This window comes from Eptatretus burgeri, chromosome 13 (assembly GCF_056783735.1).
Source record: "Eptatretus burgeri isolate ZD-2024b chromosome 13, Ebu_testis_v1, whole genome shotgun sequence".
In the NCBI taxonomy this organism is placed as follows: domain Eukaryota; kingdom Metazoa; phylum Chordata; class Myxini; order Myxiniformes; family Myxinidae; genus Eptatretus; species Eptatretus burgeri.
The window spans coordinates 50,092,447-50,105,294 of NC_140973.1; the positions used below are offsets into that span (position 1 = coordinate 50,092,447).

The 12,848-nt window shown below is 41.3% G+C and overlaps 1 protein-coding gene across 4 annotated transcripts in view; it reads left to right on the plus strand.

Moving 5' to 3' along the window:
* Positions 1–12,848, plus strand: part of LOC147014440 (LIM and cysteine-rich domains protein 1-like) — a 36,092-nt gene that overhangs the window by 3,453 nt on the left and 19,791 nt on the right. The gene's annotated exons all lie outside the window — the stretch shown is intronic.

Consider the following 12,848-nt stretch of genomic DNA (forward strand, 5'->3'; position numbering starts at 1 on the left):
CTTTAGAACACATAAAAAGGCAATTCCTCATCGATTGGTCCCATTTGATGGTTTCTCGCACGACACCACGAAGATGTCTGCTGGAATTTACCCAGGAAACAATGGCAGATATATATTTTCTTAATGATTTTGAGAGATCCAAACATGCCAATTTCAAAAACTCTAAGTCTAAATGAATGAAATGGCTGACTGACCGTCCGTCAGATGGGCACAAACAACGGACCATATGGGTATCACCTGGACGTACAACCCTCAGTGTTAAAAGGGGGGAATTATTCCTGTTATTCAAGGAATGCTGCCGAGGAGTGTAACCTTGAGAGAGGTAAGTGCAAGAAAGTTGTAATTACCATTTGAAAAGTCGTTTTCTACTCATCCGCAGGTACACTAACTATCCTGTTAATGTGCAAAGCAGCTGAATCGGGAATGAATACGTTTGTAGATGTCATGAGACAACAAGGCGTCTGCCAGGATGGTGCACTTGCCATTGTCCATCTCATCTGGGTTCAATTCCGGACACCACTATAGACTCTCAGATTGGTGTTTCATCAATGTGTACCCAATGCTTCAGATGGACATGAAGCGAGGTGTCTCATCTGCTGGCATTAGTTTGTGGACGTTAAAGATCCCACGGTGTCTTTTGTGAACAGTAGGAAAGTTATCACCAGCATCCTGACCAAATGAAATTAAACTCTCCTGTCCTAATTTGGCCCAGAGCAGAGAGGGGCACCACCGAGATGGAAGTGACAGCATCGTGTCCCAATGATCAATATACCAAAAATGCAGCACTTGTGCAAATTTGTCACAAAGAGGCTTGCAGTCATGGCAGACTTATTCTCAAAGGCCAAGATTTGCTTCTACAATGCATTATATTTGTATCGACTGTTTTCAAATGCAAATTGCAAACGTGCAATTGATGGATTTGTCGATCAATATATTCTGTGATGGTATGCACCATCTATCGGAGCAGCAGACGTTAGCTGCTGCAGCACATTTTGTCAATGTTTCCTGAAGCAACACGATGCCAGTGAGATCTCTATCGGGCACTACCCATGGACCTACCAGCACCCAAAAGGGGGATTGTTCCAATTGTCAAAGGGATTTTCACAAGTTTGTATCAACACCAGTGCATGAGTGTGTCGTTTCTGCCTTACTAGCTTTGGCAGCCAGTGAAAAAAAGGTTCATTTGAAACTTTGGGGTGGGTTGAACATGTCCCTGACCTAAAGCCATGGAACCATGAATGCAAAAGTGCTAAGAAAGCAAAGATAGAAAAGGTCTAAAATCTACAGAACTTTGGAGAGGGAGACAGAGACAAAGAGAGAATGTGAGAGTGTGTGTTAGATGCTGGCAACTTCAGACGAAGCTGGCAGCTCGGTTCTGGCTGGAATCCAGCTTTTATGAGTGTTGCTCCAGCTGGTCCTATTTAAACTGGTCATGAGCATTCCACCCCACACTTGACTTGAGCATTATAAATAATTAAGTCTCAAAGGTGAACCTCTCATTTTGGACTGCCTTTGGCTTTTATTCTCTTCTTGGAGTCGTGGTGTCTGTGCGTCTGCCCGAGTTGAGTTTCCGGTTAATTGTGGATCCCGGGAAATTGAAAATAGAGTTGAGGAAAAAGCTACCACTAAACATCAGGGGCATTTTGCTGGAATCTCTTATTGAAGGTCATTAAATAGCACTTGTAAAACTTGTGCTTTGTTTGGTCATCTTGGATATTGTCAAATAAAATTGCACATTGGAATGCGCTGCTTCATTGTCAGAACCAGTATGAGTAGTGAGATTGGTGAACAGCCTCAATCCTGATTAAGGTGAAGCAATTGAAGATGTTTTTGCTAAATGCTGCTGCCGTCGATACATGGTGTGGATCTTTCCCACCTTCACCTTAAAGGTCCACACGATCATAAGTTCATGTTTGGTTTAATGAATAGATATTACTTCACTTAACACTAAAATCGATTGTCTTTTTCTTGAATGAATAGCTTGAAACGAAGATTTTAATGTGTTTTGGGGGTTTTTTTTGGTGTCCTTGTTTGCTCGATTAGCCTGGTGTTGGCTCAGTGGTTAGGGTGGCGGCTTGGGATCCAAGGGTCCTGAGTTCAAGCCTCGTTGCCTGCTGAATTACTTCACCAGGGGGCTGACCAGGCCCGTCGCCAGGGCTCATTATTAAGGGGGCCATATGAACTGGATGGGGGGGGGCACAATTATAATATTTAATATTTTTGATAACCCGGTATGCTATTGTATTCATGCAGCATTGACGCATCTATACTGAGGTTGCCGTCGCATACTAACCAAATTGATCTCAGCTAGATTTAATATGTTCCGATGTTTTTGGCCTAAAATTATTCGAATGAAGGAGAGCCGCAACAAACTGGCACATTCAATGATTAGACAATTGGCACCAATTCAGCTGCACTTATACAAGGTGTTGTCAAGAATTAGCATTAGAAAATTAATATATCAGAGATACAATGACTAAACGGGGGAGGTTGGCACCAGAATCAGTGCACTTTCAAATAACATACAGTTGGCTATGATGTGCGATCATCACGTTAAACTATCAACAGCAAATACGACCAGCCTGAAGATACCACAAAGTCCGCATTTAAAGCAGTCAATTACACAGAGGTAAGGTTATGCACAAAGCACTAGATATGGGATATGCAAAGCACCAAACACAACATTTAACTTAAACATCAGAAGTACAAAGCAGCTGACCACAACCACAACCACAACCGCAACCTTTTTCCTTTTCTTAGCCATTTTCGTATATCCATGTCTTTTTCTACTGCTGCTAGCTGGCGCTCTCCGTGACTCGTCCCTCGTGACTCATGTCACTAATCTCACGACTCGCGACATTTGACGGTTGACGGTTTTATTTATTAAATGATGCATGCACCAAAAACAGGTTTTATCTGCATAATTTCAAATGTAAGCACGATTGCAAACACACATTTTTAATTTTTATAAGAAAATTACTTTTGTAAGATGGAGAAGGTCACGTGGTACACTTCATCTTTAATTTTGTAAATTTATGTCTTTTCCTTATTCATATTATCATATTATGACTATGTTACATTTATACCTAACTTACAACCAATCAGGTAACCTGCTTAGTAGGGCCTCCATATCGAAGACGCTGATTGGCTATTCCTTAAAACTAAATGAACCACGGTGTGTGTGTATATATATATATATATATATATATATATATATATATATATATATATATATATATATATATATATATATATATATATATATATATATATATATATATATATATATATATATATATATATATATATATATAACCACCCACAGCATCGACATTCGACACGAGGTCTTGCGGCTGTCTGTCGTCTTGGCTGCTGGCGTTGGTGCTTGCGTTATTATCTTTTATCTTGTGGGCTTGGACTGTATTGTCTTGCCAATTGCTTTTGGAGATTCGCTGGCAAGCGCACACTTATCTCTTGACTGTTATTCAAAGAAGGATATTATTAAAGAACAGTTTATCCAAGAAGGCCGCATTATTCACCACATTGAATATCTGGAATAAAGGTTTTAGTTCACACAGGTGAACTCTTAAACAGCAAGTTCACAGTGGGTGCTCATCGTTAAACACTAAGTTGTTCACAGGGTGCAACAGGGCATAAATGGGTGGCGTACAAGTAGGGGGGCAACAGATGCGCCATGCGGGGCATTGCCCCAAAATGGCCACCCCCTAGTGATGGGGCTGGGGCTGACTCAACCTGCCATCCTTCCGAGATCGGCAAAATGAGTACCAGCTTGCTGGGGATGATCGAGTCATTTGAGTATCATGTGTCGGAGTGGCGACTCTTCCAGGATTGTGCCCAATAGCCAAGGAAACCACTTCGGCAGCACTGGCGCTCTGTACAGAGTATGGTTCCAATGGATGGATGGAATGGATTGTATGCTCGATTGGCCCAGACCCCCCAAAAAAGGGTGATGCGATTACGTCACATATCACATGACCGACCACATCATCTCAAGGATACTTTTGCTGTGAAATTTATGTTTACATGCGGCCTGCATATGCTCTGAAAAACTACTGAGAATACCAGCAAGATGTATTGTTGCTGGTTGTAGCAATACAACCAAAGATGGTGTGAGTGAGTGCATGTTTTCTCAAAAGATCAAGACGCAAGGAAAATATGGACAGCCAAAGTAAAACCCATTGGAGGGGGGGGGGGAGTGGCATGGACCAACTGCTTCAAGCATCATTTGCAGCACCCATTTTGAAGATCATTCGTACGACTCCAGTCTGTATTCCCAGTTTGGGATGAGTAAATTCAAGCAATTTAAAAGCCGACACAATCCCCACAATGATTAGAGATAATTTTAATGGAATGGAAAATGTGGAAAATGGGCCATTCAAAAATTTTGGAATGCATTGGGGGATGGAGAGTGGGGGTGTATGTCCAAGCGTTGACGGAGTGTAACAGGGGGTATGTGAAGAGAGTGTTTCCAGTGCCGTTACGTAATGTTAATTAATCGATCAATGACAACTTTGTTCCATTCACCCTTTTATATAAAGATACAAGAAGTACTGTATTTAGTAATGCACGTATTCAACGCATTCATTGTATCTGCATCAATGTGTATTTATACATGTAAGTACAGTACTCTTGCTTCGGTTGTACAGTTGTGTTAAATCTGTGCTAACTAACCTGTTGTGCATCACTCATTCACTACATGTACATGTACATTGTGAGGATTAGTCCCATCCAGTATGGAACAAGTGTCAATACATCCAGTATTGCATTGTACATCTGGATACGACAATTTTTGTTCAAATTTCACAAGTTATTCCTCACCAGAGAGAGAGAGAGATAGATAGATTTGGACCATACTCTGTGCAGAGCGTTGGTGCTGCTTCAGCAGTCTCCTTGGCTATTGAGCACAATCCTGGATGGGTCGCCACTCCGACAGAGTATACCAGAATGCTGGCACTCATTTTGCTGACTTCAGAAGGATGACAGGCCGAGTTAACCCCACCTGGTATTAATTCAACAGCTGAGCGGGATTTGAACTCAGGACCCTAGGATCCAAAGCCCGCCACCCTAACCATTAAGCCAACACCAGGCATACCATTGAGAGATGGGGCCAAAAACAATACATAGCATGATCTCTCAAACCATCGTGGATGAGTAATGACAAAATTAGGTGGATGAGTTGGCTAGGTGACAAGAACAAGCCGATTAGATTTTGGGTGAAGGTCTGAATCCATATCCGGCCTATTGGGATACAAAACATAAACTGTTCAGCCTGGTTTAGGTATGCGGTCTATCCAGTGCCGTTGTAGCTACTACAATAATTACAGTGAGATGTGTCGTTTCGTGGTATTTTGACATATTTATCATGTTCTAGCTCAAAGATTTACTACTTAACCAGTTGTTATTTCTGAGTCTTTCCTCGACGTCATCCAGATTTGTTGTGAATGCCAGGTATTTCATGCACCATGTCATCCCCAATTTCCACCTCAGGTTCATGCATGTCTCTATCAGAAAATTATTTATCAAATTCACTTTCTGACAAGTCTGAAGCAAGTTGTGCAGCCATTATCCTTTGTGCGCTGAGATGATTGTTCCTTCAATTACATCACACAGATGACGTTAAGATGTGGCAGTTTTCTGGAATTTTTAGGGGCAGTGCCCGCCGCATTGCGTTTTAAAACTTTAACACCTCAAAAAAAATTAGAATTAAAAACCACATTCAGTTCTTTGTTTAATACTAAAGTCAATATCATCACATCAAAAAAACTTTTTTTCTAATTCTGTGGATCTTTTAATGTCGTTAACACAGCTTTGGATACTCTAAAATACTTGGATTCTTCGCTGAAATACTGGGCTCTCTGGCTTGTTGAATATGATTCCTTCAAGAGCCCGTGTGTTTGTTATGTGGGGGATAAGTGGAGAGTGAAAGAGTAGACTGAGAAAATAAAGGGGGTGGAAGAGTGGAGAAGGGGAAATTTTTTGAGCTGTGAGTGAAGGCAGAGGGGAAGGGGCATTTATGGATCTAATTTAGTGGAGTGAGTTTGAAAAATTCTACTTTATTTAAACGCATAACTAGAGGTTGCATAGCCAAGTCAAAATATTAGTCAATGGGTAGAATTTAAAATTCTTCCTCATAATGAAAAAAAAAAAATGGAAAAACTAAACAATTGGAAATAAAAAATATATATATTGCAAATTAAATAACTGACAATTGAAAATTTTAATAATTGCAAATTGAAAGAATTAAGTATTTAAATTGTTGGGGGGGGGAATTAAATTGAAAATATTCTTCAAAAAGCAGGACAACACAGAAACCAGGAGTAAACGCTTAAAGGGGAACCCAAATATAAAAAAACAATTTTTGGAAAACCATTCATCACTTTCGAATTTAAAAGGAAAAAAAAACATTGAATTTTTTTTTCCAATCACAAACTTCCGAAGTTTTCCAAAAAGGCCTAATGTGTCGATTTTCGATTTTCCACAGTGACGTCAAACTCAGAACCCACCTTGATCCAAATGGCGGCTTATATAGAGAGACGATGTATGGTATTACGAGCTCGGATTCCGATGCTGATTCCACCGTCGTAAGCAACTCTGAAGGCTCTCAGTATGTCGATATTGATCAGTGGGATTTTGAAGAATATATTGGAGATAAAATTAGTGATGGAAACGCTTTTAGGGGAATTATGGAGCCATGTCGTTTTGATCCTTATGCGAGCGATTCGGATGAAGATGGTGACAATGGAGGTGTTGGTGAAGATGGAAACGCCAGTCGCATGTTCACTACAGATTGGTAGGTTTTGTTTTACCATTCAATTGATGGTTTATAAGGGATTTGGTATTAATTAATAAATTAGTTATGTTATTCTGGCATAAATACCTGTCATTGCCTGACAGCCAATGCCGCCCAGGCACACTCTGACACTGCCGACATCATGAGCAACGAATGCTTTTTCTCACCGTCGCAGGCTGACCAGGTGTCATGTAGGTTATGGGATCGTCCTGTTTCATACTTTCCTGGGATGCCATTTGTGTCTGTGGTCATGTCCGTGCTGTCGTGCAGTGTAGATGTCCCGCCCCGGGAAGGAGAGGGGGAGAAGGAGAGGGTGGGGTGGTGGTGGGGTGGTGGTGGGGTGGTGGTGGGGTGGTGGTGGGGATTGTGGAGGTGTGATGGTTGAAAGTTTCAGCTTCTGAGGTCAAATACTTTCAGGAGAGTAGACAATACATATATAAATACAATAAGACCTCAAATATCGAAAATGCCGTGACGGTGAAAACCATGATTGTGGAAACAAAGGACCAATGGGAAATGAGGGTTTCGGTGCCTGGGCTTTGAGAAAATATAGAGTAAGGTGTACGGAAGCCAGAATAAAACCCATTTCAATTGTAATAAACATGATTGATATATATATATATATATATATATATATATATATATATATATATATATATATATATATATATATATGTACATGTTAACATTGAAATAAACATGAAAATGCGGTATAAAATAAACAAAACACGAGTTTTGCCTTTTTTAGTTATTTATTTATATTTATTTATTTTTATTACAAAACAATGAGATGAGTGAGGGTAAGAACATTACGTACTCATACTGTACTGCGCCCTAAATACAAAACACAAGATTTAGCTCATGATGATGATGATGCTGTTGAAATGTGGGGAGGGGGAAGGGGGATTCAGTGATCAGAAGAGCAGCATTAGCTTTACAATGAAGTCAGCTGCAGCATTTCCACATTGGAGAAGGGTAAGACATGTTTCACCACATTACCTTGATCCACGGAACATATCTTTCCTGCTTGAAAAGGAAGGTATGAGATGGCATCGTCTTCCAGAATAATCTAGTCTCATCAGCATTAAAAACCTAATCCAGCATAAATTCCTTCACCTGCATTAGTTCCATGGGCTGCGGTGGGTAGTTTTTCGCAGCGTCATGCTCTGCCGATGCTGCTTCCCCAACTAATTTTACATGAAGGCTGAATCCTCTCTTGAATTTCTCAAACCAGCCCTTGGAGCCTTCGGATTTGTTACCACGCTTCAGGAAGCGCCTCTTTTGATCCGATTTGACTGGGATCCTGGAACAGCAGAGAATGATGACCATTACAAAGCTAAAGTGGCGATTTATTTAGTGGAAATACTGGTGAGGTGACTTGGTTTGAGAATGAAGCATGAGAAAGGGGGGTCGAGTCCAGGGTGTCGGAAAATTAGGGTTTGAGAATGGCGGTTTGAGTATGGGTGTCAGAGAGAGAGAGAGAGAGAGGGGGTTTGGGAATGAGGTTTGAATACGGAGTTGGAAAATGAACATTTGGGAATGAGGAAGAGAACAATGAGGAAGGTCTACCGACAATCATTGATCCCGTAATGGCAGCCTTATAGATGCCGCACTAACAACTCGATCTTTTCACCTATCATCACCTTTCTTCACCTTTTCGCACAACTAACTTTATCCATCGCTTTATGTTTGGGTGCCATTAAAAATGGTGCACGAGAAACACCACAAGGCTCGATTGGAGATGATCTTGCATGCGCGGGACACAAACGATGACTCTTCTCAGGCCAAGAGCCGTGTTTGGTCGAAATGAAATCCCACGATAACGAAATCGGAACACAATAGGTTGCCTGTAATTGTTCGAAACCCACGATATTTGAGGATTTACAGTACGTATTTTCTCTCCACTATAAATAGATGGTGGTTCATTTCACTTGCAGGAATTTGTGTTGATTGATCATTTTCAGGTGCTCTTGTGGTAACTGCCAGGCAATGGCAAGAGGAAGAGAAAGTACATGTGCTGGTAGCTGAGTGGAGATGGTCTTACAGTTTTGAGCAACGGCTGTTTTGTCTGTTTAATCGTGGGGATGGCATCCTCTCTTTCAATCTCGGTGGATAACCACAAGATCTCGCAATCTCTGTTGTTTCATAACGGTGCTCTGTAAAATATTCTGATCAAAAAAGCGAACATTTTGTCGACCCGATCCACACCCAGATATTTTAGGACAAACCTCGTCCAATTTCCGGCAAACTTGGGGTCTTTCGGCCATCGGTGGAGCATGAAACCATCTCGGTTTGTATGACTACAACCACCAATGATGCATTGACTCGGTGCATTTGTGGAAAATCGAAAATTATTTGCCGTTCGAGTTATATCGTACCACGATGTATCCTGTAGACGGTACAAATATGGCAGTCGTCTTCTGGGTGTGACGTCACAGTTAAGCATGAAGAAGAGGAAGATTTTGACTTTTAATCACACAATTACTTGCTTTATAAATCACAAATCGGGAAAAAGACACACCATACACTGTATATTTTGTAGAGTATCAAGGGATAGATTAGCATGCAGGTCATCTGAGCGTTTGGGTTCCCCTATATTGCCTCTCTCTCTCTCTCTGGGAACCATAATAAATAGATGGCTCCTTGTCAGAAGGAGCAGCTGTGTGTTGGAGTGGGTAAAACCTTGTTGCATTGCCCTCACTGTTGTGGGTCAGAATCCAAAACCCACTCGGTGGGAAAATTTCCATAGTCCTGATGTTGTGGCAACCCTCAAGCCTTGGTAACCTCCACAACTTGTGAGCATACCATTCACCGTCATGGCTTGTTGGACTCCACCACCTTATCGGAGGAAATCCACAACACATACCCTGGAAATTCAACATTGGGGTAATGTGGTAATTGAGATACTCAGATTATTGGGTAACAGGGATTCCTGTTTGTAACATTAGGCCAATATTAGCTTTCCACATGAATAGGATGTTCTTCCTATTTTGTTTATTTATTTTAACAGATGTTTTATGTTAATGACTACAGTGAATTGAGTTTGTTTACTTTGTTTTGCTTAAGGCAGGGGATCACAATCCGTAACCGAAACAGCAAATTAGGCCGGGCCCATGTGAATATTATGCGACACTTCAAAAGGATTGCTTTGGGGAAGAAAATTTTTTTTTTTACTCGCCTACTCTTCGTGAAGGACACCGTGAGATCGTTAACATCCATTAACGAATGCTGGCAGATGGGACGCCCATTTAACGTCCATCCGAGTGATGGTACACACATTGATGAATCACCCTGCCTATAAAACACTGTGATGTGACAGTTCATCGCTGGGTCAGGATTCAAACCCAGGCTCGACAGCTTAGAGGTGAGTGTATGTAACTCTAGGCCATCCTACCAGCCCCATAATAGTGGCTGGTTCCCTGTCTTAGGAGATAACGTACCAGCAACGTCTGTCTCCTCGGTGAGACATGGATGATACAAAAGGATTTTCACCTTTTCAACTGTCACGCTTGCCGGTGTGAAGAGAAGATTAAATTTGACCACATTGAAGGACTATCCATGGATGAGGTAGTCTGTAATCAAGAATGGAGTTCATCATTATTTTTGTCATCTCTTCCATGGTGACACTATAGCCTTTGTTTGTGAACCAGTATGAGATTGGAAACGTCTCGGGACTCTGAACAAGAGACGCATGAAATTAAGTACATATTTGGAGCATGTCGCCAGAGCCAATAAGCTTGTTTCTATCTTCTAGTCAAAACAAGCAGATGTACAAAGGCAGTTGTTAATCTGCCTTTGCAATGCTTGCGGCAAAGAATCAGCAGATTATGATGAACATGCTTGATGTAATCATTGTTTGTGCAAGCAAAATGTACCATTGAGAGGACGAAAGGAAGAGAGTAAAATCTTCAAGCTACTTGATTCCTGTGCAGATATTGACCCTGTGCTGAAACACCGCTTTGGGAATGCTCCCAGGCAATCATAAATATGTCTCCACAGACTCAGCATGAACCTACTGAACTCTGTGGCGGACAGATCAATACATTTTGAAGGACCGATTGTGGCCTGTGCTGTAGCTTGATGACGGATGAAGCAACAGATTCCTTGACTCAAACAAGTTGCCAAATATGCAAGATTTGTCCAGAGATGAAACGCCAAATACTTGTTTGTGAGGAATTCCTTTGTTTTAAGGATGCTGATCAATGTAATAAGAGGGGCAATGTTGACGTATTTAAAAAGTTGGTCCATTTCACCAGACCATAAACGGCTCTAAAATGACATAACCCTAACTAAGAGCTATGAGAAGAATCTGTTGCGAACCTAAGCCAGTGTAATGAGAGCACACTCAACATGAGTGCACCGCGAGGGTGCCCGGGCAGGATTCGGGAAATCCATCCTCAGGTCGTCTGTCTACTGTCAGGCTCAATATCCAAATCCGGATGTTGTCCAGAGCTTCACTGAACCACTGATATATAATGGGAACCGTTTAGGAAATAGCATTTCCATTTTCAAGCTTTGCTGGAAAATTTGCTATTGCGGCCAAAACGCCTTCGGACACCTTTGCAATCACACATCGATCCAACATTCTAGGTATTGGGGAATTTTTCTGGGAAAAGGCCCTGTGCGAACCATTCTTCGAATCGTCTTGCCTGTGAACCGTGGTTTAAACTCTGTTCTTGAAAATGTTTATTTGCTGCCCAAATACTTGGTGCCAGACAATATCCAGAAACTAACACCATGACAGGATGTTTACTTGTTGCACTCATTTGCAGCAGTTATTCCTTCAGAGGTCCAGGAATTGCAGAAAAAGTCAACTCTAGTGATAGATCATGAAATGACAAGGAAATGAATAATTGCCAATGTCAGTATTCTGGGCTCTTCATGGGGTAGATCTTGGTCTGTACCCAAATGTGTCCACTTTCGTGTTGCTTACGATGCTCGTCTCAGCTGCTGTTGCAGTAATGTCTTTCATGCTGTGCGCAGGATGAAAAATTGCATGCAATCCACAATAAAGGAAGAATGCACGAGTAGATTGCCATGATTGACACGCTCAACGGGACCTCCAAGGGGATTTGGACAGTGTACTGGCCAAATCTGCTGCAGATAGAAATCAGAAAATGTATTTGACATTCCCTTCCCAAATGTTCTGGAAAGACTTAACAATACAGCCAGATTTCACAGATAGTGTGGATTTGTAAATAGGCTTAAAGTATAGACGTTTTTTTAGTGTAATAACAAACCTGGTGTTAGCTTATTGGTTAGGGTGGCTGGCTTGACATCGTAGGGTCCTGAGTTTGAGCCCCATTGGCTGCTGAACGAGTTAACCAGGTGGGGTAAACTCAGCCTGTCATCCTTCCAAGGTCAGCAAAAAGAGTACCAGTGTACTTGGTGGAGAGGCACAGCATCAGCGGCACAGCTGTGCTTCCAAGAAATGAAAGTTATCCAGTAGCCAAGCTGCCATACGCAAGAACAGAACAGAACAGAACAGTGTGTTAGCATTTTTAAAACAAACAGTGCTCTGTAACAGGAATCATACAATGTTTGCACAACTATACTTGTGAGGACCTCAACTTGACTCTAGTAGATGTGTGAGGATTTCAATCGCTTGCGGGGACTTGCTCAATTGGTGCAGTCATGCATTGAAAAAGTAGAATGGCATGAGTAGAGCGCATACAGTGCCCTCCATAAGGATTGGAACAATGAAGTCAAAGTTATTATTATTGCTATTTACTCAAGAAATTTCGATTTTGAGATCAAAAGATGAATATGAGGCAAGAGTACAGAAGGTCAGCTTTCATGTCTTGGTGTTTCTATGCATATATGTTTCACCATTGTAGGATAACAGCACTTTTTATGCTCAGTCACTCCATTTTAAGGAATGAGTATTGGAAAAGATTAACCTAAAGTAAATTTAAAGTACTGTAGTATAATAGTAGTATTTGGTTGCATCTCCCTTGCATGCTGTAACTGCATCGAGCATGTGACCCATTGACATCACCAAACTCTTGGGATCTTCGTTTGTGATGCTTTGCTAAGC